Source organism: Anopheles funestus, chromosome 3RL (assembly GCF_943734845.2).
Source record: "Anopheles funestus chromosome 3RL, idAnoFuneDA-416_04, whole genome shotgun sequence".
Classification (NCBI taxonomy): domain Eukaryota; kingdom Metazoa; phylum Arthropoda; class Insecta; order Diptera; family Culicidae; genus Anopheles; species Anopheles funestus.
This window is the reverse complement of record NC_064599.1, coordinates 48,153,732-48,179,434: the sequence shown is the minus strand read 5'-3', so window position 1 is coordinate 48,179,434 and position 25,703 is coordinate 48,153,732. Positions and strand designations below refer to the sequence as shown.

The 25,703-nt window shown below is 38.3% G+C and overlaps 1 protein-coding gene and 1 long non-coding RNA gene across 3 annotated transcripts in view; both read right to left on the bottom strand.

Moving 5' to 3' along the window:
- The window catches only part of LOC125769914 (protein embryonic gonad), a 44,047-nt gene extending 41,409 nt beyond the window's left edge, over positions 1–2,638 (bottom strand). For both annotated transcript variants that reach the window (XM_049438966.1, XM_049438967.1), the window contains exon 1: positions 1,505–2,638. The gene's annotated coding sequence lies outside the window, so the exon portion shown is untranslated. The remainder of the gene's footprint in view (positions 1–1,504) is intronic.
- A 21,532-nt stretch (positions 2,639–24,170) lies between these two features.
- Positions 24,171–25,703, bottom strand: part of LOC125769928 (uncharacterized) — a 141,387-nt gene continuing 139,854 nt past the window's right edge. The window contains exon 2 of the long non-coding RNA XR_007419118.1: positions 24,171–24,204. This is a non-coding gene — a long non-coding RNA (uncharacterized LOC125769928). The remainder of the gene's footprint in view (positions 24,205–25,703) is intronic.

Genomic DNA, 25,703 nt, shown 5'->3' with positions numbered 1-25,703 from the left:
TGCAGCCCTGCGAGCGGTGCGCTGCTTTTACAACGGCAGGTGATCAAGAGATCAAGATAATGGTTTCCCATTTACTTGGGCCGCTGGTGATCTAAGGAATGCTGCGATTTGGAGGCTCATTTCACCACAGGGAGAGATGTTTCCGTCATTTTCTCGGATGAGTTGCTTCTGCTACTCGGAAATTCGCGAAGGTATCCTATCCTGAATAGAGTGGCTTAGTACTGAAATGCTGTTGTCTTTACTTTTCACAACACACGTTTCGTTTGCTTAATGCTTGTTTTCTGTGATACCGACATCCCGGATTAAACAAATCAAGTTACATTACGCGAATCGTAAAAATTGTGTGAATTGTGCATAATTTTGTAATTAAAAAATGTTTTTTTCATTATGATTCCATTCCTAACGAAGAAAATTCTTCACTGTGTTTCCGTTTTAACTGCCGTTACACATTACATATTTCCCATGACTTCAACTTTTTAATTATCACCGGTTCACCTTGCAGTCTTGTGGCAGGGCTGCATATGCTTGTAACATCCCCAGCGTTCATTAACAACTTTCGGGTTAATATTCCGTTAGTCATCGAAGAAGCGACAAACTACGGCAACATCTGTTACAATGAAACACACCCACAAACATTTCGAGCTCCAGTTGTACCACATTCTAATGAATACTAAGGCATGTAGGTGAACAAAATCTGTAACGTGCTGAACCTACCGATGCTGCTGCTGTTGATTAAAGCCATTATCAACTAATTACGGTTCGAACACCCACCCGAGTACAACAGGAAATACGGCTATATGTCGCCCAGATATTTGTTACCTAATCCGTCCTATCCGGTTCAAACGAAACCAAACTAAGGCAATTGATTTCTGACGCTCGCTTTGAGGAATATCGCACGCTAACACTAAAAATAAACACACCCATAAAACCGAGCTCCCGACACAATCACTTCCCAGAACGGGTGACCCAAAGCAAACGGGTTCAAGGGGAAACCAAAACCCGTTGAACCTACGGTGCTAGGAGACCACGGTAACCGCCTTTTCGATGATAAACAGAAAAAAAGGTATCCCAAAACAGACGAAGGATCGGCAAAAATCACATTCACAAAACTAACCAAAATGAAAACATCCTCTGAATCACTCGTGGGTATAATTTTTCGCAATGTAATTAACATAAACATAAAAGATCTCCTCTTTTCGGTACATCATACCGGTCTAAAACTGAAGCAAGTAAAGCTCCGTGCGCACGGGCTGGACGTCCGAACGCGAAGCGTTGTATGGCGGAAGGCTTCATAATGCCACGATGTCGAATGCCGCCCAAATTCTTCGCCGGAGGTCTCGCAAGTGTCGCGTCACTTTCGGACTCTTCCTGTTCCAATGCCGTTCCATCTGGTGCTGAACTCCACTACGACCAACCCCGTCGGTTTGTTTTCTTTTCTGATTTTTGTGTAATACTCGATAAAAGTTTCACATTTGTATACATTTTCTTATACATCCAAGCTTACCTTTCCAGCAGCTCAAGTGTAGAAGTGGTGAAGTGAAGCTGATTAGCGTAGGGTAAACTTTGTCGGGATAACTAACTTGTCGTGCAAAATGCAAAATACAAGTCAAAACAATTGCGCTTCGTAACAGCAATAATTATCATTTTTAAATTTCATTCCGATCTATAGGATATGATTTTCGCACTTGTCATTAAACGCACTCAGTTTACCGAATAAATCACACACATCTTAAGAGCTACACATTCGTCATAGCAGTGCAATGTACTGTTTCATTGCACCTCACTTGTGCTTCACTTTTGATTGACCGTTGAAACTGCAAACAGGTTCGTCACTTTTACCGCACTCAAATCACTTGTGTTTTGCTCTCGCTGGTTTGTAGCAGTTCTGCCGATTAAACTTAAACTTTACGCACTTTAGAGCATTATCACATCTCATTCACAAGTACACACCATGAATCTATTTTATTCGAAGCGTTTTTGTTACATTCGTAAATACTATTCAATCTGATATCGATGTTCAATAAAACTCATGTAGCAATTTGTTCTTTCGATTCACTTTACCGTCAAACAGATCAATCAAGAAATTGATTGCCTTCCTTGGCGGATTGCTTTATTTCCTTTGCGAGTGACCCGGAATCTTCCTCCAACCATTTGCCGCTACATGCGCCATGACAATAGAAAACACGTCAAATAAACCGTTTCCGCCTGCTCATCTAGCATACTACACAAAAACGAACCAAACAGAATGATTGTACACAAACAAATGCGAAACCGTGGCCGCGCGCAATTCTCGTGAGAGCCGATCTAAATCGAGAGATCGAGAAGCCATCGGTTCGTATGATTCACAATCCAAAAACGAGGCACAACGCGAATTCACCGGCCAAGGATGTTAGCGGATGGCACGTCTTCCACACTCTACCCCTCAGGCCCAAAACCAGGTAGCAACGAGCCGTCAAAGTCGTAATCGGGTCTCGCAAAGCGCGAACCGGTGACCGATCGAACCGCCGTCAGAACCGGATACACACTAAGCGTAAAAGCAATGCCGGCCAATAGCAACTGCAGGAGCGGCGCACCGAACGCAACAAAACAGCTAAAGCACCGCAGCAGATGAGATGTGTAACGGAGAAGAGTCAAATCACGACTGGGGGAATCATATAAGTAAAATCAAGGTAAACCCATATTATTATTTTTCCCTGATGCTTTGTTGCCTGCGTCGCTCACCGTCACTCGGTAGCGCCCTCGCCGTAGGCCATCGAGCTCATCACTCGTCGCCTCGTGCGGATGCGCTAAGCCAACCTCGATAGGAAGACCGCCGTGTCGTGAGAGACCCGGCACTCGCTTCGATTCGCAAACAACAATGTGCGAGAGCCAATGCCGCAGCCGCAGCTTCAGTCCTTCACAGTCGACGAACCTGTCCCGCACACGTGAAACCAAACAAGAGATCATCTTCTGAGTTCCGACAGGTGAGATACAGCATCCGATCCCTTCAGCTTTGAAATGCCGAGATGGACCAAGCGAGTGTCTGCTGAGAGCCGGTTACACTGGAATATCGAGCGTATCTTCTATTTTCTTTTCGCAAAACACACCATTTGCTCGATATATGTATTTTGAGATACTATTACGCGTGATAGTAGAAATTTTAACATTTCTAGATTGTTTTAGAGAACGCAAGCAAAAGCTTGTTTTCATGCATTCATTGATACCTGCGGTTAAAACCATTTAGGCCTGCTCAAACAGTATTTTGATTTTGAAATTGTAATTTTATTATTTTAAACGATTCCGCCAAACATTAACTTCACTCGTTGGGTTAAATTTAAAGCAAATCAAATAAAGTTAAGCATGGTTCAACTATTAGCTCAGTTTGGGTTCAATTGTCGGCTGAATCGCAGGATTAAGCAAAAGATAAAAAAATTACATAAAATGATTGTCATACACAAATTCATTAAAATTCGCCATATGTTGCTTACACAACATCTGCAAAACCGTTCTTTCATATTAAAATTATTTTTAGAAAACTGAAACGTTTTAAATTAATTACAAGGTTTTAGTGTACAATAACAGGGATATGCTGCGCTGCAAGCAGTAGATGTTGATTTTTTTTTTAAATTCATCGCTCTCTTGGGGTTCAAAGAAAAGTTTTAAATTGTATAAATTGTCTTTTTTGCACTGCTTTCGTTTAAATAAAATTGGGAACTTATTTTTCTATTTTCTCTATGCAAATATATGCAAATAAAGTACTTAATTGCAATTGTAGCAAAATCCACAACACACACATATTTTATCATTTGATGCAATTTCACACCGATAGGCTCAAACAATTGTACTACTTCTGTATGATACCATCTTCGAAAGTAAATACACGTACCCAAAAAATGTTTTTCGAACCGTCAATAAACAAGGCGAATTAATTTAACGAAACTTCATTGCGTCGCCGTCTTTAACATGTTGCTGCAACGAGTGAGCCATTCCAATGTATTTATTTCCATAAAGATTTGTCCTTTCCTTTCGCCGTTCATTCCCGTTTCAGATTCAAGCTCAGCATTCAGCGGTCACGGCGCAGGTTAACACTAGCGCATCTGCCATACCCGTAAGGCACCGAGAAACGATTGCCCCAGGGCCGTCGCCATCGTCTTGCACAGCAACCTGTCCCTAATGTTTGCCGAGCCCAATCCTCTCACTGTCACTGTTCCATACCACCTGCACCATCGACTAACCCGTATTTTTAGTACGGGAAGTATCTGTGGTCCCGTGTCGTTTCGCAAACGTTTTCACTGGACGCTAGGATTGTTCAACTAATCTGCACCGATGAAGAAAACGATAGTCGTGTGCGCACACGGGATCTGGACACCGGCAGAGCGGCTACTTGGCAACTTGTCGCCGCCTCGCAATGAAGCACTATGCGCTATGCCAACATTTCAACCTATCCGCCACTATCCTGGTTCCCAGTGTCACCCCAGAACACTTTGGCGGCTGGTGGCGATTCCTCGATAGCGAATTGGCGTGTTTTTCTACTTCTTGGACAGCGAGTACCGGGAATGATGCTCGATGAATCCCTTTCACGCGGTTGTTGCAGCTGCAAACGAAAGCTGCCCGTTCACTGCGGACCGATGATGCGCCTCCACGCTTTTTTCCCATTTCGATGTCTGCTTATTTTTGTGGGTCAAATTGACTTTCGAGTTGGCGCGATTAGTTATTGAATGGTGATTATGTTTGCTTCGCGTCTACCAGATCCAGTTGACGTTGGCTGTGGTCAGCTCCTGGAAAGGCTTCTGCTTTTCTCTCCCGAACAGGAGAGATATGGTTCCTCCGGCATGCCTTCCAGCCAGAAACGGGCATTCGGGCTGAGGCTTTGCGACGATCGTCGTGAATGATCGCACGTCAAGATGCGCAAGAAGAAAGTGCGTTTATCAGCGAAACGCGATGTTCACGTTTATCGACAGTCGCCACCTTACCAAACAGGACGCAATGATTTAACGCAATCACGAAATCGTGATACAGCACACGATTGCATCCTTCAATTATTTAGGTAAATATTTGAAATATTTTGCCACTTATTTCAACCACCACTAGCGTGAGATATCAAAGCCACCAAACAGTTTAACCTTCAACATCGTATAACACGAAGTCACCGTAATAAGCCATGGCTCTTTTCAATTAAAACGTACCACCTGCAGCAGGGTTTACAAGGTGGTAGGTTTTAGAAGTTTTGTGGAAGAAAAATAACCTACAAACGTCATAAAAATATTATATTGCTTTCAAATGAGACACTAATTTTACTTTCGTGAACTCAAAGGAAGCTTCTCACGATAAATTTTAAATGCTACCCTCGTAAGTCATAATTTTTCACGGATGTGTATGATAATTTTGTCATCAACTACTTAACCAAAATAGACTACTTCCGGCGATAATGGCATTTAGTGTTTCATTTATCTTAAGGTTCAGCTTAAAATCGTCAGATTCAGTCGAGAGGAGAATGAACATGTTATTGCTTTCTGCAGCGTAAGCAGATGTATTGTGTACAAAATAATTATTTCACTATTACTTCATTGTTTATAGTTTATTGTTTTTTATACTAAAACAAACAAGTATTTATTTCATTGTTTCCTACAAGTTATTCTTTTAAATTTCACAAAAAAGTCAAACGCTCTGTGCTTTAGTGTTAGCTTTTTTTCTTTAAATCGTTGTTTTTCTCTAACTACATTACATATCTTCTAATTGTATATTTCGTATGACTGTGCGCCACCTCAAATTAGGCTAACACTATGGAGAACAATTTAAACTTCATCGTCATTAAAAATCGTAAATAAATTAAATCTGGTGTTATTTCATTTAAATTATGTATTTACTATTAGACTTGCGAAACATAATATCGTTTCACAGATGTGACCTCTTTACCCGGTATCCAAAATAATTTATTTGCAATTTATTGCAATATGAGCTTACAAACAACAATTTTATGACTATAAAATTTGGTTTTTGTTTATTTTTTATATGACTTAACTTATAGCTGATTAAACCACTATACACGTAAAAATAGTTTTAATGATATTTGCGCAGTATTTACGTCTCTAACAACTCTAAGAAAAAATTGATAAAATAGAGAAAGAAATATTTAAACAATACTGTCTTAAGTAAAATGTAAACATGGTGTTCTAAGAAATTTATAAATCTCTTTGCAAATTTTGGAGAACAATAAACACAAAAAAACTCAATTAAATGAATAAATATGTTTTATCATTTTTAATGCATTCATTTTGAACGAAAAGCAAATTAAAAACCATCATCAAACAAAACGTTCCACAATTTCAATCAGTTCACTGTCAACCTCCGAGCTGATCGGACGCACTCTATCGAGATCAACTCATCTACGAGAGAAATACAAGTGAAGGATAAAAAAAAAAAAAATAAGTACCGTTCGTGTTCGTAAGAGAAGCTGTGATCGGCCCACAGAGATGGGCCGAAGCAAAAGAAGCATGTCGAAACGTGGCACCACTACATTGTCGCTGGCTCAATACCACCGAACGGGCCAGCCAAAAAAGCCTACACCAACGAATGCTGTGACGGTGAGCAATTCGTTTGAGCTTCTAAGTGACGATGAGGAAGGTCCTTCCTTATCAAATAATACTCCTATGAGGAAGAAGGATCTTCACATACCTCCCATAATGGTAACAGGTACATCCGTCGGTGTAGTTCACCAAAAAATCGTTTCCTCGGGCGTCGTTAAGTACACCACCAATACTACTGCAAATGGCATAACTGTGAAGGTCACAAATGCGGACGACTTTAAAACAGTCGTCGATTTATTTAAGGCACAAAAGATTCAATTTTATACACATCAACTGCCTGAAGATCGCACAACGAAAGTTGTCTTATTCGGTCTCCCCGAAATGCCGATAGAAGAAGTAACAGCCGCATTAGCGGAATGTAACATCAAACCATGTGCAGTTAAAACGTTAAATATTCGGAAAAAGAAGTACGATGACCAGGCAATGTACCTATTACATTTCGCCAAAGCTTCAATAACGCTTGCGGAACTAAAACAAGTACCGGTGGTAAACCACCACAGAGTATACTTCGAATATTACTCTCACAAACGAGGACCCATCCAGTGTCACAATTGCCAGAAATATGGTCATGGTGAAGCAAACTGCTATCGCGCCCCTGTGTGCGTAAAGTGTGCAGAATCACACAAATCCAACATGTGTCCGCTGAGTAAATCGACAACGAGCCCAGATGGTAAAATTGCTCCAGCTAAGCTGCGATGCGCAAACTGTGGTGACCACCACACTGCCAACTACTACGGTTGCCCAGCTATAAAGACAGTCAAAGTGCAGGAGAAAAAAACTACGCCTACAAAATTCGAAGTAGACCATCGCAGCTTCCCTCCGCTTCCAAAGGTTAGTCATATCATTGGAAATAATACTAACACAACCAAGACTAGAAGCTATGCCGATGCGTTCAAATCAAATACGCAAATCAACAATGAGATTGACCTCAGCGAGATAGGTCAGATCGTCGAAGATGTGTTCGTCCATTTAAGCCAATGTAACTCCAAAAAAGACCTTATAACTGTGATTGTACAAATCACCGCTAAGTACTGTTTTTCAAATGGAAAATAAGAAACATCTTAAAATATTATATTGGAATGCAAATGGCGTTCTTAATAAGAAAGAAGAATTTTTCAATTTTCTAGTTTCAACAAAAATTGACATAGCAGCATTAAACGAAACTTTTTTAAAGCCAAACATGCGATTTTCGCACCCAGACTTTAAAATACTTAGGCTAGACAGAACACCTGGAGACAAAGGAGGAGTAGCAATCGTTATTGCAAGGAATATAAAGTATCTTGACCTGAAGCTCCCTAGGCTAAAAGTTATCGAAGCAATAGGGATTTCCATATCCACAAAACTAGGATGCATCAATATCATATCGATATATAACCCAGGTAGTAATACTGACTCTAAAAGTTTCCGTCGTGACATCCGATCCCTAAGTAGTATCCGTGGAAGTTATTTAATTTGTGGCGATTTTAATGCTAGACACCAGTTATGGAATTGTGTTCGGTCAAATCGGATGGGAAAGATCCTCTATGATGAAATTCAAAGAGGTAGTTTTTCAATCATGCACCCGAACGACCCAACCTATTATCCAAAAGATCCAAATCGTTCTCACTCTACTTTAGATTTAGTGATGACCAATGGTCTGCATGTAATATCTGAACCCAAGACTAGCACTAACTTCGATTCCGACCACCTACCAGTTCAGTTTAAACTAAAAACATGTAACGTAAATAGCAGATCATCGAAAGGCATACCTAATTATTCCAAGGCAAATTGGTCCGCATATCAAACTTACATAAACAATGCACTTAACTTAATCGATCTTAATTTAAATAACATTAACAATACATCGCAAATAGATCAAATGATCAATCATTTAACAAATCTAATCAACACTGCTCATTCAAAAAGCGTTCCTTATACTATTCCGGATAAATATCAATTAATTCTCCCAAATGAAATACTATCCAAAATTAAAAAACGTAATATATTCAGGCGTCGTTGGCAAAGAGACAGGCGGAACCTAGCACTTAGGACATACTACAATAGATTGACTAACGAAATAAAATCTGAAATCAAACAGGCTCGTAACGAAGCGTGGACCCAAAACCTCATGGTAATGAATACAGGACCTAACAATGACAGAATCTGGAAGTTTGTTAAAATAATGAAAGGAAATGTTCATTCCATACCCCCTCTTAAACATAACAATAACCTCTTAACTACTGAAAATGAAAAATGCGAAGCACTTAAATTTCATTTTGAAAAAGCCAACAATGCTACTCTAAATAACGCTAGCCCGTCCGCTATTAAAGTACAAGAAATAGTGAACAAATTTCTAGAATATCACGAATCTAACACCAATGTGAATTCCTTACTCACTTACAAACCAAAGCAAATTAAATCTATTGTATCAAAACTTAAAGCAAAAAAATCAACGGGACTAGATCTAGTAAACAATCGTTCGCTGAAGAAACTACCTAAAAAAGCAATTATTTATCTAACGTTCATATTCAACTGCTGTATCAAATTAAATTACTTTCCGATTGCTTGGAAAAAAGCCAAAATAATCCCTGTTTCAAAACCAAAAAAAGACAACAAAAATCCAGAAAATTACAGGCCTATCAGCTTATTAAGTTGTCTTGGTAAGATATTAGAAAAATTAATTGGAAAACAAATTACACAACATCTAAAAACCAATAGCATTATCCCGCATTACCAATTTGGTTTCCGGCAAGGACTTTCAACTGTGAATCAACTGCAAAGACTCACTAACACAATCAAATCTAATCGCTGCAAGAAAAAATCTACAGGGTTAATACTTCTTGATCTAGAAAAGGCATTCGACACAGTTTGGCATTATGGTCTAATTTACAAACTAATCTGTTTCAATTTTCCACCTAAAGATATTTTGATTATCCATTCATTCCTAACTAACCGTCAATGCTCAGTACACTTAAATTCTTCCTGTTCGAATACCTTCACTCCATTAGCTGGAGTGCCACAAGGAAGTGTACTGTCCCCAACATTGTTTAACATTTTCATAGCTGATATCCCCAAAATGAAATCTTCCAAACGGTATGCCTTTGCGGATGATTTTGCTATCAGTTCCTCGGCAAGGAGCCCCGCTACCATCATACGACATCTGAACAAGGGTATAGAGAAATATGTTTCATATTGCAATGAGTGGAAATTAAAAATTAACGATATAAAATCTGAGGCTATTTATTTCACTAGATGTACTAGTAATAAGAAAATTCCAAATCGACCCTTAAAAATAAATAACACGGATATTGCTTGGGGGAATGATGTCAAATACTTAGGTGTCACGTTAGATAAACGGTTAACTTTTAAAAAACACATTGAAGAGAAATTGTGCTCTGGTCAAAAAGTCTTAAATTCGCTATACTGCTTCGTAAATAGGAAATCGAAATTAAACACAAATAACAAGATACTACTGTTTAAAACTATTATAAGACCAATTATTCTTTATGCATCACCAATCTGGTCAAATTGCGCGGAAATGCATATCAAAAAACTGCAAGTTTACCAAAATAAATACATAAAAAGAATTTTGAACTTGCCTCCTTGGCACAGTACCAAGGATATACATGATCGAACTAAACTACCTAAAATTGAACTATTTCTATCAAATGCCTTACATAGATATAATGAAAAATGTACATATCTTAGAACTTGAAATTAGGATAAGATAGTGGTTAGAATAGCAATTATGATAGGTTTATTACTTAATAATCATAAGCTAGATATAAGGAACAAAATTAAGAAAAGCAACTCCTGGGTTTTTTTGCAAATTTTTCCCAACGGCATAGTTTACAAATTTATTAATGAAAAAAATCTCAAAAATGTCCGCGTATAGTTAGGTTTATCAATATTGTGTTAAGGTTTTAAGTATAGAAAACCAGAATCAATGAAATTTATAAATATACAATAAGCTGAAATAATAAAATACTACTACTACTACTACTATCCACAATTTCAAACTGAGCCTAAGGTAAATGCGTGATTCCGGCATTCGCAGGATCAAGGAACTGAAAAACCTTTCGCACAACTACATTTGACACCGTAAGCACCCAGTTGATTGGTCCGAGTATCCGATCCCAATTGCTCAGCTGTCGAAGGACACGGGTGAAGTAAAAAAGACGAAAGCAGAGGAATCGGTGCCGAAAAATATGTATTCCAATTAATTCTACAATATACGAAACACGATAAACTTGGACGCAAATTTATGTCCATTTCGTGGCAGTAAGTAACCCCGAAGGAATTAAATACTAAGGAGCGGCCATACAGTACCGTATACGTGCACTTTGTTCGGGTAATGGGTCAATCCAGAGAACAACTTGTTTTGTTGCTTTTTTGAAAGTTTGAATAACAACAAAAAAGTCTTTCCATCAGATACATCAGCGTGCGTGCAAATGAGACAGTTTGTATGATTTAATACCAGAATGAACGAAAGCAATCGATACGAGCAGAAAATAACAGCATATTAAAATGTTATATCCACAATCGATTTTTGCGAGATGGAAAAGGATAACATATTATTTTAGAATTGATGACATGTTAAACAAATACGCTAACATATTAAACCAATACAAAATTCCAATACAAGTCTAGTTTTTCCTTTACGGTATAGAGATCTTTCTCAAATCACGATCAGCCCTAAAAAAATGTTAAAAAAATCCCATTTATAAACTCTGAATGTTGTTTAACTTTCATTACTGTGGCAAAAACGTTGCGCCTTTTACCACAGAAGAAAAGGGTTGTTTTAATTGTTTTGCCAATTTTTTTCGAGTTATTTGAGTATTCATTATGTCAACATATTGTGAAAGCAATGAAATTTAATGCTTGACTGTTTCAGAAATATATTTAGCCATACATTCATACAACTACATTTAGCAAAATTTTAATCAACAAACATCTACCAGTACAGTTCTTTGAAGTGTATCTTCATTCCAGTGAGGCATTACAATCTTAAAAGGCTCTCTTTGACTTTATTTACACAACATGATAGGCGGTGATGTATGTGATAAACGCCGCCGGTTCCACACGACAGGACCGGGATTCAAATCCCATCCAGACCGTCTTCCCTTGGCAAGGATTGACTATCCTGCTACGTGGTAAAATAAGTCTAGTAAGTCAGAAAGATAGAGAAATCCTAGGTCATAAGTTTCTACATTCAAGTATGTATGTAAAAAATTGTTACGAAAACATACACGTAATTCAAACCATTACCACAAAGACAAACCAAGAACTAATGGTCAACCAACAACGTATGTCTTATATGACGGACTTATAGTGCTCGACAATCACAACAGTACAGTAACAAAGTCGATCATATGCCTTTCAGTTCATCAAAACGGTATAAAACTTTGACCCATCCCTCGAAAACAAACAATAGTATTGTATCGCACCGTTGTGTGTAAATATTTACAAATATTCGAACACACCACCAGTCCGGATGGCATTGTTCGCAAAATGCAATAGGTCGTTCCGAGTGCCTAGCCATGGATACGCCGTTTGGGACAACAAGCCGAACCTTTAGACGACGCCATCTCTCCTTCGTTTGGCAGCGTGACAATTTTTCATTACTCAATGAAGCATAATTTATGATCCCAAGGTGTCAAACGGTGAAAGAGACCAAACCGTAGGCCGCAGGAGCAACAAACGGAGCAGCAGCGGTAACAGAACCCGAATGGAAGTCGAAAAAAAAGAACACCCGAAAACTGTACAGACACAATAAACGATCTCGCCTTTGCGCAGCCAGACAGGATAGCAGCGCTACGAGTTCCTTCAGTCAGCTAGCATTGATTATGAATTTCTAACAATGTTTTGATGTGTTGCTGCGTTGTCCCTTACTGGTTTTACTTTTGTTTGTAGCAATACAGGGCAACCAAAGGATATCTGTACGGCACTTACGAGAGGGTAGTCTCGAGTGCGGGCTTCCGTGACTCGGCTGTTAGGGGACTAGTAGAACAAATCGTCGCCACGGACCCTTCACACGCAACGGTTGACATTGTATGCTGACCGACGAGCAGAGCGACTTTTATGAGGTTAATAAATTTTCACATGCCCATCGATGAGGTTGCTTTTGGTAGGGATGATATGTATTTACGCTTGCGCAATGGGCCCGTTGAACCCTCAAAATATTTCCCCAGCCCATCATGAAAGGTGGTCCAGAAGCGGTATTAACGCGTTGCAGAATGGAACGCGTGAGAGTGACAGAGTCGAGAGTGGAACAACGAGCATTATCTAGAAAACGAGCCGATCAAACAGAGTAAGGCCATTTGTCGTTAGTCTGAAAACAAAATACTACACACAGCTAAATTGGCCCAATCTCATGAAGCGTAGCTCTAGCAATTGACCGTTTAGAGTTAAAGAGCGATCGACCGTCGAGTGCGTGCGTCTGAACAAATATTTGCGAAACATTAAAATAGTTCGAAACGAAAACCAGCTCATCTTGGTGCTCTCCGCGTGGGCCTAGCCTTTGTTGCCTTGGACTTTGTGGTACCGTCCAATAATGGACCTTGGCACTTGAAATGTAAATATTAGCTGAGCAATCGTAGCACGTACTGAGTAATTGCCCCATTGTGCCTTGACTGCTCATCGGGCAATCGATCTAGTTTCGAGGGACATTTTAAAATCAAACATAGTGTGAGTAAGAAATTACACATACATCATTTAAAAGCAAAAGCTAAAAACAAATTAGACGCGTCTATACTTTAAGTGGATGAGCTTTTATGTTCCAAATTTTAATTTCATTACACTTTTGTGGTACTAAAAGGATTTGAGAACTGTACAATAATGCCAATAGAACAATTATTAAAAATAATATTCCACTTCCATCCAGATCTTATTTGATAACAAAAAATCTAATGAGCCTCTTATATGTTTTCAACTTTTTTAAATCAATGTTCATTTGTTAAGCAAAAGAATCAAGGAGTTTTTTTTAATGCACTGACAGCATGACTCTCGTTTGTTATGAAGAGATGCATCATTATATCAGCTTTCTTCACTCCCGCATGTCTTCCGACACACCTTGTATAATGCATTCGCACTACAAACACGTTTTGCGTCGTTGTAGTATCGGCGTTAATGTCTGTGAAGAGCTTTCTTGTCGCGAACTGTGAATAACTTTACGTTTTATTCGTCTCATAAATACCGTCCATGCTTGTGACTTTGCAACACCTTTTTTTGTTAGTATTTTGTAAGATACATTGAAACGATAATAAAAAAATACACAAAAACTTGTTTCAGATGCACCTGAATCCTCCAAGACATTTGGCATTTAATTTTACCTTTTTTAACTTTTCATATCGGGATTCAAGAATCCTGTTCATGATTCTAGGTCAATCTGATTGGGAATTTTGTTAAACCATCCCTTCCTGGAAATTCCATTTGGGCTAGGTGTTGGACTAAACGATCGCACTCACAAACTTCAAGCACACGATAAGTCTCCAAGGACATGAGTAAGTGTGAAAATATGTATTCACATTAGAACGATTGTAAATTCGAACCAATGCAGCTTCGTTGAAATCCGTACTGTCTGGGTTTTTTGCCGAAAGCAAAGTTTAAGAGAGATACTGTCATCCAAATATTGCTCTCGGACAATATACCCCGAGATAGTGGTTGTAGATGGGCACACGCGATTGGTACGGTTGGCCGGTTCCGAAAATTATGATCGCGAATTTACATTTTTATATTGATTTCGAACACGTATCAGCGTCAGATTTAAAAGCTTATAAAAGTAAATGTTTCCATTGCCATTGAGCATTACCAAGATCGGAAAGAGGAGCGATGTAAGTGATCATGAACAGACAAAGATGATAGCCCATCCTTGGACAAAGATTAAGTATGAAATTTAGGTAATTTATATGGAGAGCAACCAGCCAACGATTTTTGACATGCGACTTACATTTCTTAACTGACTCGTAACTTCTACTTGCGGGGTCATTTCTCAGCTTAATTGAGTATACTTTGAACATTTTGCTCATGCTATCGGTCGAATAGTGCATTCGGTAACACATGGCTGAATAACACACGTGATCGGGGTTCAAATCTCAATCGTTCCTCGTGTACGGGATACACGCTATGCTCGGAATGAAGTATAATTGATTTTTCATATTGTAGAATTTTTTTCACTGATGATAAAGTCAAGAAAATGTTGTTTATGTTAGTTGTAAGATCGAGGGAAAAAACGTTTGGCTTATTCATATGTCCTCACTACAGCAACCATTTGAGTTCATGTTATTGCAGCCTAAGATACCTTCCACTTTTTTTCAATCATTTTGACGTTGTCCGTTGCTAGTTTTTCATACAAATAGAAACGCCAAGTTATTTTGTGTACCTATATCAGTTAAGATTGTTTTCCAAAATTCGACCATTTTCTCGAGAAGTGTCAATGATATGATTATGATTATATTGTAAACGAAAACAAACTTTTTATGAAAGTTAGTTTTTGTTTAACGACATCTAAGTTCATGTCGACGATTTGTTTTCCAACATAGGCTGGTAGTCAGTACTTGCTACGGGGAACAAGAAAAGTATTGTAATTTAGATTAATAAATACATAGACAAACTCGCCATTAATTTTTCAAGTTTTTTGCTTTACGTGGTGTCAGTTACCGTTCCGTGTAATATGCTTTATCAGTCCTATTACCTGAATCAAATGTAAACAAAAACAAAAAATGTTAAGAACAAATTATCAATTAATTTCACCATCAGCTAAATTTTGATCTGTTTATGTATTGAAATATTACACAAAATTTACATTAACCACATATTCTTATAAATCATAATTCAATTTATTTAATTACTGCAAAACCCGTAATAGGTACTTGTTTAAATCAGAGATTTATTTTTCAAACTAAAAAATGCGCAACATTTTTTTGGCGCAAGCTGCAAATCCGCACGTATTGTGTTCCTAAGTCTATATTTTTAAAACTCATTTCAGGTGTGCAACGAAAGTTGACAACCAAAACAAACACCTTGCGTGTTTACGAGAGATGGTCATTTTACGATTTCCTTGATTCGCCATACTCCATTCGTCCATCATTAACAAAACATTCCGGCTGATTGGTACCAAGGGTGTGCAAAAACCTTCCCTTAACCGTACTAAATACCAACTGACCAGAACCGATTAGTTGTCCTATTGAGGGCAAATAAAAAGGAACACCAAACGGATGATCGAAAACGACAAACAGCACGAAAATTGCATCCAAGAATGATGCATTTGTTTCGCCCGATACGGTCTTGCGAAGCGGTCGTTGTCCCACAGCACGAAGTCCATATTTGCACCGGTCATTACTCATTCTCGAGTGCATTTGCATTGTTTCGGTTCCGCTGTGTCAGCGCAAAGTTTCGGCAGGAGGATTTCACTTCTACGACAGACAAAGATGAATCGGAACAGTTCAATGATTTTTCGATGACCGCGCTGCAGCGCAACAGAAGGCCATCCCTACCTATATCTGTGACGAATTATCTCAAAAAAGAAGTAAAACAAATGCTTAACGCATGCGATGTCGGCAGTTCACATTCAGCTGCATCCGTGCTGGAATAGATTTTGACCAGTGGCGAATACAAACTCACACAAGCAGCAAACACGAAAGAATGATTAATCATTGACTGAGGTTCATCAATACGATCCAGAACCGAAGACGATACAGAAAGGCTGCTAACGAGTAAATGTTTCATTCGTGCCGCATGTGCTCCAGTTTGTGAGATACCTTTTTTGTAGAGCCGTGCAATAAAATTCAAAGACTTCCAGTCAGGGTCAATGCTACTGCCTAGATTGTTATCATCATACCAGCTTCAAAGGCAATAAAACTGACCTTACCGAGCGAGTCCGCATGACTTTTATGCGTTGCATATCTTTTAACAAGCGAAATAAGTATTTCAATCCAATATCATTCACAACGAAGCTGGATTCCGAACTAACTTTTGCACGTCAGCGGGAGAATCACGGTACGACGACAGTTAGCAGATTTATTGCACCCGATACGCAAAACTGCGCCAACCATCCCGTAACGGTGGAGCTGTGCGGAGGGAATGGAGCTGTGGCAAACGATGTGATTCCGTTCTGTGAGCCAACTTGGTGTATGTTGGGTGAAGGAAGCGAACGACCAACTTCCAACTTTATACTCCTACCCAGTGATCCATATTATTATCTTAGGGAGTCAATTAAAAATCTATTTTTTCGTACGGAATTTATTGCACACAATACCGACCGACCGCTCCTGATGGTCAACTTTCAGTCATCGCAAGGTCCCCGGATCGGAATCTAAATCATTAAAAGTATCTAATTTAATAATAGGAAAACTTTATGTTATCCAGATCGTTTTACGAGCCACTATCTCGTCGGCAAGTAGATTTTTTTTCAATCACATTCACTCGGTGACTGGAAGATGTTCGGTAGCTCGTACGATCAATCGCTGCAGAAGAGGGTGCAGAAAATGAAAGAGAAATGCGTTCCGAGATCAATCAAATCACGTACCATGTGAGAACGAAACGGGTGGAAGCGGTAACCATTTTATTATTTTATTTTCATTGATCTACATTTTGAATATTGCTATTCCGATCGGATCATTGCAGCGATGCGATTATAAGAGCCTCGGTATTCGGTATAAGCCTAACTGAAGACAATCGTAATGATTTGTTTTATAGAACCTTTGCTGTCAGATAGTTGCTCTACTCAATTTCAACCAGCTGTTTATGTTTGTTTTGTAGGTAAAATGTTGCAATCTATAAAATAGGTTTGAAAAAGAGCAAATTAATTTTCCACAGTAGAAAAACTTCATCACACTACTGAACCTATTACCGACCTGTAGCATCCTTGACAGTACTGTCATTGGGGTTTCGTGTTCACAAATGATCATCCACCTCAGCTCTACCGATGTAGTACTGTGTACTGATACAAGCCTGCAAAATCTATTAATCACAACAGCAAAATATTCGAAGCCTTTATTGAACCCTACCAGAGCCAGCGCCAAGGCACTGGGCACTATATCTACCGTTAGCCGGCATTGTCGTTATGCTGGGAGTTTACCAATGGAGACATCTCCATGCTACATCCGCGCATCGTTCGCCGCAAAACAAAGCATTTAGAAACTTGCCGTTTACTTTAACTAGGACCGAGCCGTTTGCCAGATTCAATCATCGTGAACATCATCATCATCCCTGTTTGCAGCTGTACGTGCCATTCAACGTGATCGCTGCGCTTAAATGTGCCCAGTGTCAGTCGGTGTGAGCCAGTCCATTAGCTCGATCGAGCATGCCGAGGGAATGCTTAAGCCTTCCTCCCATTTGCTCAGGGTGAACCTGTGCTGATTCATACACGAACAGGGCCACAACATATTTGCCTCAGCCGTGGGGTGCCGTGGGATGGGAATATTCTCCTTGACGTACGGTGGGTCGCGCAGGCCGAGGACGATTTCCTAACGGCCGATAGTGATAGGTGATATTTTAAATGAAAATTATTACTGCTGCTGAAATGTTTCATTAGCGAAAATCTAGTTTAATAAATTTGATTGCTACCATTTCGGTTATAACAGCATGCTTCTATTTCGCTGCTGCCTCCCTACTCTGGCCGGACATAAGGAGATTCCAGGTGAAGTCAATCAACCAGCCTGTATGGTGAATACAACGAAACAGAAGCGAGCGATTAGTATGAGAGAGAGATGTTTCACGAATCATCGATTAAATAAGAGTAACATGCTCCAGGGTGCTATTCACTTCCCGCCATCGGAACGATAGGTGTTTCATAAAACAGAGTCCAAATGTGACTGGAAAGTCGTAGAGGAAGCTTATAACTAACACGCAAAAGTGACTGATCCTTGATAGTAGATCATTGAATGAATTAATTTAATCTTCTAAAATATTGTGTCCATGACGCCCTGGATTGGTATAAAAATAGTGTTGTAATTAGCGCAAAAATAAATTCCCACCTTACTACTTACCCGTACATATACATTTCATAAATAGATCATCTCATTATATAAACTGTTTCACTTTTCATTCCTACATTTACCATCTACTTTTACTGGTCCAATTTCTGACATTCAACTTCCCCAAAAACCATCGTTGGGAACCACTTGTGAACCAAAGCTGCCATCCTGAAACGTACAATTTACGAGCCATGGCAACCGAACCCCATCCGAATGTCACGAGGAGATGCGTGAGTATAACCGGGCACACACACCCGGGCTTCCATCCACCTATCTTAATTGCACAATCAAAACCCATCCACTTAGCGCGAAGGCTTTTGGGGAAGAAGATTCACCCGCAAGAATACGGGCGCACTATATGCGCTCGTTGTGCCCCATGTGTGAGATTTGCGATGAGCCGCAAGGTAAAAAAACAGTTCCCGCCTTTTCGAAGCAAGTCGGGTGACCGTTCAGCTCGTCTTTCCTGCTCGTCGCACTGTTACTGGATTAATGAATTCACGTGAACCATAAAAACGCTCTATTTATTGACCGCCACACCGGAGTGGTAGGCAAAAAAAGAGGAAAGAAAACAAATCTTCGTCTCGGAGAAGGCGTATGTCACGGGCGCAGAAGCAATGCGTTCGGAATGCCCTCGAGATATGTTTTGCTTTCTTATGACTAATGGTAGTCTTATTAGCGTAGTTTGGCGATCTACGCCAAAAAAAAACTAATTTTTTATAAAATCTTTAAACTAATTTATCTTTTTAACTCCGACTACAATATTTTATTTCTAGCTAGAAAATAATACGCAAAGTATTCTATTTAAAAATTGCATAGCATTTAAGTTTCTTTACAGTATCGTAACATTTTTTCACACCGTACAATAACATGTCAAAATTATATTAAGATTTGCTCTCAACTAACTGCCCAGCTACAGAAGATCATAAAACATCTCAAATTGCTCTTCAGGGGTGATTGTGGGTCCTATGCTCTACTAATGGACAACAGAAGGCGTACCCATGCGTCGTCCCTCCGGGAGTTGAGGATGAGCAATGCTTTACCGTCACCATATCACCGTCTTACATTAATGCGATAAGATACACCGAGATACGGAGTGGCCACATACGAGATGGACATAGTTTGCGAACCACCGCAAAGCACTCTGGCATGATTCACGTGTGAGTGAGATAATTTAAATTAAAACGTTTCAGTTTGCAGAAAGCCAAACCAAGCGGGTAAACCTATCGCTCACTTCCTCTTCATAAATAAGCGTGGGAATTTCAGAATGGTTTGTCTACACTGCCCAATTTTTTTTGTCGTGAGATTGCAAGCAACTCAAATACTTGCACGCGGATTGCACTACTTTTGCCGCAGTTTTTTTCTAAAGTAATACTGCATTCTATTTAAACTTAAAAATACGAAAAGCAATAACTTCTTCAACCAGGCAACGCTGAGCAAAAATGAGGTCAACGGAATTGAATATCATTCATGCAGCATTCTTCACCAGCGAGGCAGTCGATCATCATTTTCGATTGAACGGGACGTTCCAGATAGAAGGTACACGCGTAAGCGTAGCGTAGCACAAGTGTCAACGACACGTATTCACATGTCAAATTTGCTTATAATGAGCATTCGGGCAAGGGTTTAAGCGAAAAGGTGGCAAAAACGGTAAAATAAAATAAAATGAAGATAAATTATTTGCCAAAACCAAATGAACGGACTGTGGACCCCAAAAAAAAGGCCAAGCTGTCGTATCCGTAACCGTGATTTAAGCGCGAGAGAGATGATATCGCGAAATGCTCACGCGATGAAACTTTAATAACAAGAATAATGGGAACAACAACACTATCGCTCACGGAAACCGTTGGCCATCCGTTTTGAGGGAACGATGCGGTGCATGGTGCACTTGTGAAATTCTTTACCTTTTTGATGAACGTAAGAAAGCTGAAAAAGAAAAAAAAGACATATAGTCTCCCTCGCCCTCCAGCACCCTAGGTCGTACTGTTTGATAACCTCAAATTTACCTCCACGGTATGTGGAGCTTGCTTTAGCTGAGCTGAGGAACTCGTATTTATTCGTACGGTATGTCATTAATCCTATCCCAAGCTTAAGGTGCGCCTTCAATGTGAACCGATCGGGTATCATGTTCGGAATCATGTCAAAACCGGACTGATGCACTAATTACACACCGTTACTGAATTCACACTTATATTCAATACATTGACACCAAATACAGCAGATGTGCGTCATCGACCGAACCGTCGTTTCACACTTACCCGCCTCAAGCAGAGATCCTGATGCATACTAAACTTCATAGCTAATGGGCGTTCCGGAAGCGAGTCCCGCGTGCCATTTTATTCCACGCTCTATAAATCAAACTAACATTCATGGGCCTATAATGATGTTCTTTAATGGCCAACACTGACTAAAACGAACCATTTAGCGAGCTTCCCTAGGATGCTGTTCCTCCCGTTCGTATGAAATTATCGCCATTAGCTCACACTTCCATGTTCACCGCACAGCCTCCATGCGGCAGGACATTAGAGCCTAGCTAAAGTGTCAACATAAATTTTATCGCATCCCGAACGCATATATTCTAACGCCTTTCTCCATAACTCCGCCCGAAAGATCGAGGAAAAATTAGCGTAACAATCATGCAAACAAAACGGCAGCATTTACTTTACATAAATATGTTTTTAGCCCTCCTGCAGCATAAAGGACAACAGTAAAAGACCAGTTGAGCTAAACAAAACACTTCGCTCAACATGTTTCTATATCCGTAAAGCTATCTGAATGTCTGATAAGTGTTCATTAATCAACTATTTATCGTAGGGAACAGTGTTTTGAATGATTCTCTCAACCCTCCAGTAATCAGCAGCATAACGCGTCCAAAGACAGAAAAATTCGTTGATATTTATGGCTGTCGTAAACAAAAAGGGTGTTACTGATTACTTGGCTGTTGCTGCTACAAGTTGTGCCAATTTCTGACAAAATTCAAAGTAAAGATAAAGTCAAACACATCTCCAAAACTGCAATACGAAGTTAACTAACCAGAACTCTAGTTCCAAATAACTATCTCATATATCTCAATATAGAGCCAATCTAATTCTGAAATATAGTCAAATTTCTTCTCAACCAATCTTTCCATTATAGTAAATTTATATGGTTCAGCATAATTCCTTATATAAATACACATAATTTTCCATTTGAAGATGTGTAATAAATCTATAACACATAAGTACACTAACGATAATAATTACTATGTAAATTTGAACATGTGTACTTTTTTAGTAAAAAGAGAAACATTTCTATTTAGTTGTCTTTAAACGACTTAAAAATACAGAACAAAGACAAGTTTTAATCTTGAAATTTTTACTGCAAATATTTGAACCAAAACGTGTTAACTACACGATTTTTTGAATCCATGTGACTTCGGGTTAAATACGAATCTTTTGTTTTTGTCGCTGCAAGCAATCAAGCGTCCACCTACAAAATTTCAAGAAAAATATTATAATATTTGTTTAGTTTTGTAAAACTACAAAATTTAAATTTATAGTGAATTGACTTATTGAAACATATTTTAGTGTGCAACATTTCGCAACGCTACATTATCAGAAAATTTCCAGGCTGCATATATTTATGTCGGGGCGGCCCGGTGGTGCATGTGAAAAACGGCGCCCGTCCATACGGCAGGGACCGGGTTCAAATCCCATCCGGACCGTCTCCCCGTAGCATGGACTGACTATCCTGCTACGTGGTAAAATAAGTCTTGATACGGCCAGGCCGTTCTAACCGAGCAAAAAAAAAAAAAAAAAAAAAATATATTTATGTTCAGCTGCATCCAATCCTTTACAGATTGCACTGAATAAAATGGATGAAATACAGTGAAAACTATAATGTAGTGCACATTTTGTTGCATTAGAAATTTTGTAAACCTTGCGAGACGGTTGGAATACATTGACATGCCAAATTTAACCAGTGAACCGGAATCAGCGACCCATTTTTGTGAAAGAAATTCATTTGTTTTTTTCTCAGTAATTATCTAGATTATTGGTTACCCAAAAATTGATAAATCAACTAAATTAGATTATTAAATTGTTACATTGTTCTAGTATCATGAACAGATTCTATCACGGGATATAACGTAACGTATCGTAACGCTCTTTTCGAATGCTTAGCCAAGACAAGAACCACTTTGTTACACATGACCCTTCTGATCAGCGGTAGCTCATTTCAACGATTTCTCTCCGACGACGAAATTTATTCCCAACTGCCAAGATGAGTTCCTAAAACTGTGGAACTCAGTTATTCAGTCATTTCCTAGTTTTATTTTAAATTTGAAACACAAAAATAAAACAGGTTACAATTTCCCTAAAATTGATCATAGTATCATTATTGTGAGTTACGATAAATAAAGTTAAATAAATAAATGAATAAAGTTTAGCATTGGAATCGCCTCGATGAGTACTGTATTGCAGCGGCTTATGCTGGACTCACACGACAGGACTAGTACCAACTCTAATTCGGATCATTCTCCCGTAGTAAACCAATAAGGTACGTAAGCCAATTCCCTTTATCGTGGTAAACATCATGGTAACCAAAAAGAAAAATAACACAATCGAAACAATATATATTCCTGTATTACTTTTTTGTAAACGACAATACAACGAACGGGTTTTATGCTTTATAATGTATATTATTTTGAGTACTAGAGAATATAATTCAGATCGCTCTCAGTGGTAACAGATGTTGCAATTACCATTAGTAATGGAAGTACACGGTAGTTCGAATTCGAGCTTCCGAATTTACAACACAGTGAGCACTCTCCGTAGACCAAGCGATTCTTCCATGAGCAGTTTTGGTTTAACATTATTTACAAATTCATGTAAGCATGTTTCTAAATTTAAATGTTACAACATATGGTTCGTTATTTCCTCTTGTTCGTTATAATCACTTTTGATCACCAATAGAAAAAATAAAAATAAAAAAAAATTAAAAAAAAATAAAAATTACGATTTTTACCATAATTTCTAATAAACATTACAGCTCATAATTGATTTTTTTCTTAAATTAATAATAAGAATATTATTCCAATCAAGTTACGCTTGAGTTACATTAATTATATCAGATTTATGGAAAAAATAGATTATTTAGAGCTTTTGTAAAATATTTCCGCAAAGCATAACTTAAAATACTGAATGTTTACTTATTTAAAAACATCCAATCGGTTCATTTTGTTTAAACCCCTACCTAAACGACGTCTCTAAAATTTTATTTTACCCTAGCACCTACTATTAACCATAATACTCGAGTTTTCTGTAACAAAATTATCCAAAAATAAATTATTTATAAGAACTCAATTTCTTGGAATCAAAGAGCTGAAATTAAATACTTTGAAAACATGATTTTTCACCACTTTCATCCCATCCATTATTGTGCAATTAAAAGTTGTGATATGATATGGTTTTTCAATGTCATTTACTTTTACATTTGTCATTTAATGTAAAGGAAATTTCTTGTATACGACGATACAAATAATCTGTTGATAAAAACCAGCAATGGCAGTTCATAAGAAGTAAAAAAAAACAGCAAAATAAAGAATGAATGCATTGTAAAAAATTAAAAAAGGTGTTTTAAGCCAATCAATCAATTATCGATGAACATTTACTCAAAAACATACTTCTTCTTCTTCTTGGCTTAACGACCTTACACAGGTCACGCCGGCCATTTCTGGCTTACTAGACTCTTATTTTACCACGTAGCCGGATAGTCAGTCCTTGCTACGGGGGGACGGTCGGGATGGGATTTGAACCCGGTCCGGCCGTGTGGACTGGCGCCGTTTATCACATGCACCACCGAGCCGCCCCCACAATGCAACAAAAACATACTGTATATCATAAAAATTAATAAAACTCTGCAATTGTTGCACCTGGTTTCCCTTGTTTGAATAACTCAGTCGTTTTGTGTGTAAATATAAATGTTTTGATTTTTTTATAAATACAAAAAAGTTAAAGAACATAACATAACCGGAAGGCTTGATATGTTTAGAACTTTTTTTAACTTATTGTTTGCAACAAAATTTCAAGATTCATTTTAACATGTTCTTCACTTTCTTTTTATTGCATGTTTTTGCACAATCGTTATGTACATATTTATGTATTTGCTGCAGACTAAAATCCTTAAATTTTGTCAAAAGCAGCGTGCGGACAGCTGTAATAAATCGTTGGGAATATCTTTTTTTACTATGTAAGAAAAAAGAATAGATTCCAAGCCAATCGCACACATCGCCTTATAGTTCATTGCTAAATCATTTTTTCACATTCATATAGTTTTTTAATCATACACCAGTCTTTTCATTTCAAGTTTTTTACTTTAAAAAAATGAACCAAAACGCATCACAACATACACTAAATGTTGCCAGTAAACAAATACTCATCCCGTGACGGGACAATTAAGTAAATTTTGTTGCTGGTATTATTGATATTTGTTTAAGATTCTGGTAGCAGAACATGTTTATATTCACTGCGAGCGCGTCGAACGCAAAAACAAGCAAAACACTCAACAAAGGGCCACATATTTATGGGGAACACAAAGATACGGATAACTTAATTAAAGCAACATGCTGTTTAGCACCGGCCAGCAATACTGTTAGCCTACATACTGTAGAATCTTCGTGCAGCTACTTTTAATATGCTTTATAGCGGGGGCCATGTGCTTCATCAAATTGGTTGATCGGAGATTGAATTACTCCGGTATAGAGTTTTGCACTCAACGTTAAATTACCTTCAAACAGTAAACAGTATGTTGTAGGAGTTTTCATTTTTTCATAAAAGTATATAGTGTTCATTATTACAAGAATTAAACTGTTAAACAATAACACATCTTGTTAAATATGGTAGTGATTCTCATAGTTTCTGTAAAAGAAAAACTTGAATAAAAAATTCAAATCAATATTTCACTCATCCACTATTTATACACTTTTTCTGATCTCTAAACGTAGAATCGTTCACAGTTATAAAACAGCAGAGAAGAACCATCGATTGCCATTATAAAAAATAAGGCCAGTAAAACATTAACACTGAGTCTGATAAATATTGTATTGCACCTTGAGTATGCAAAACCAAGACAACTTACACACATACACACACAAACATATTGGGATCGTGTATTCGCATTCATAATCACTTTGCCATTGATAAGAAGG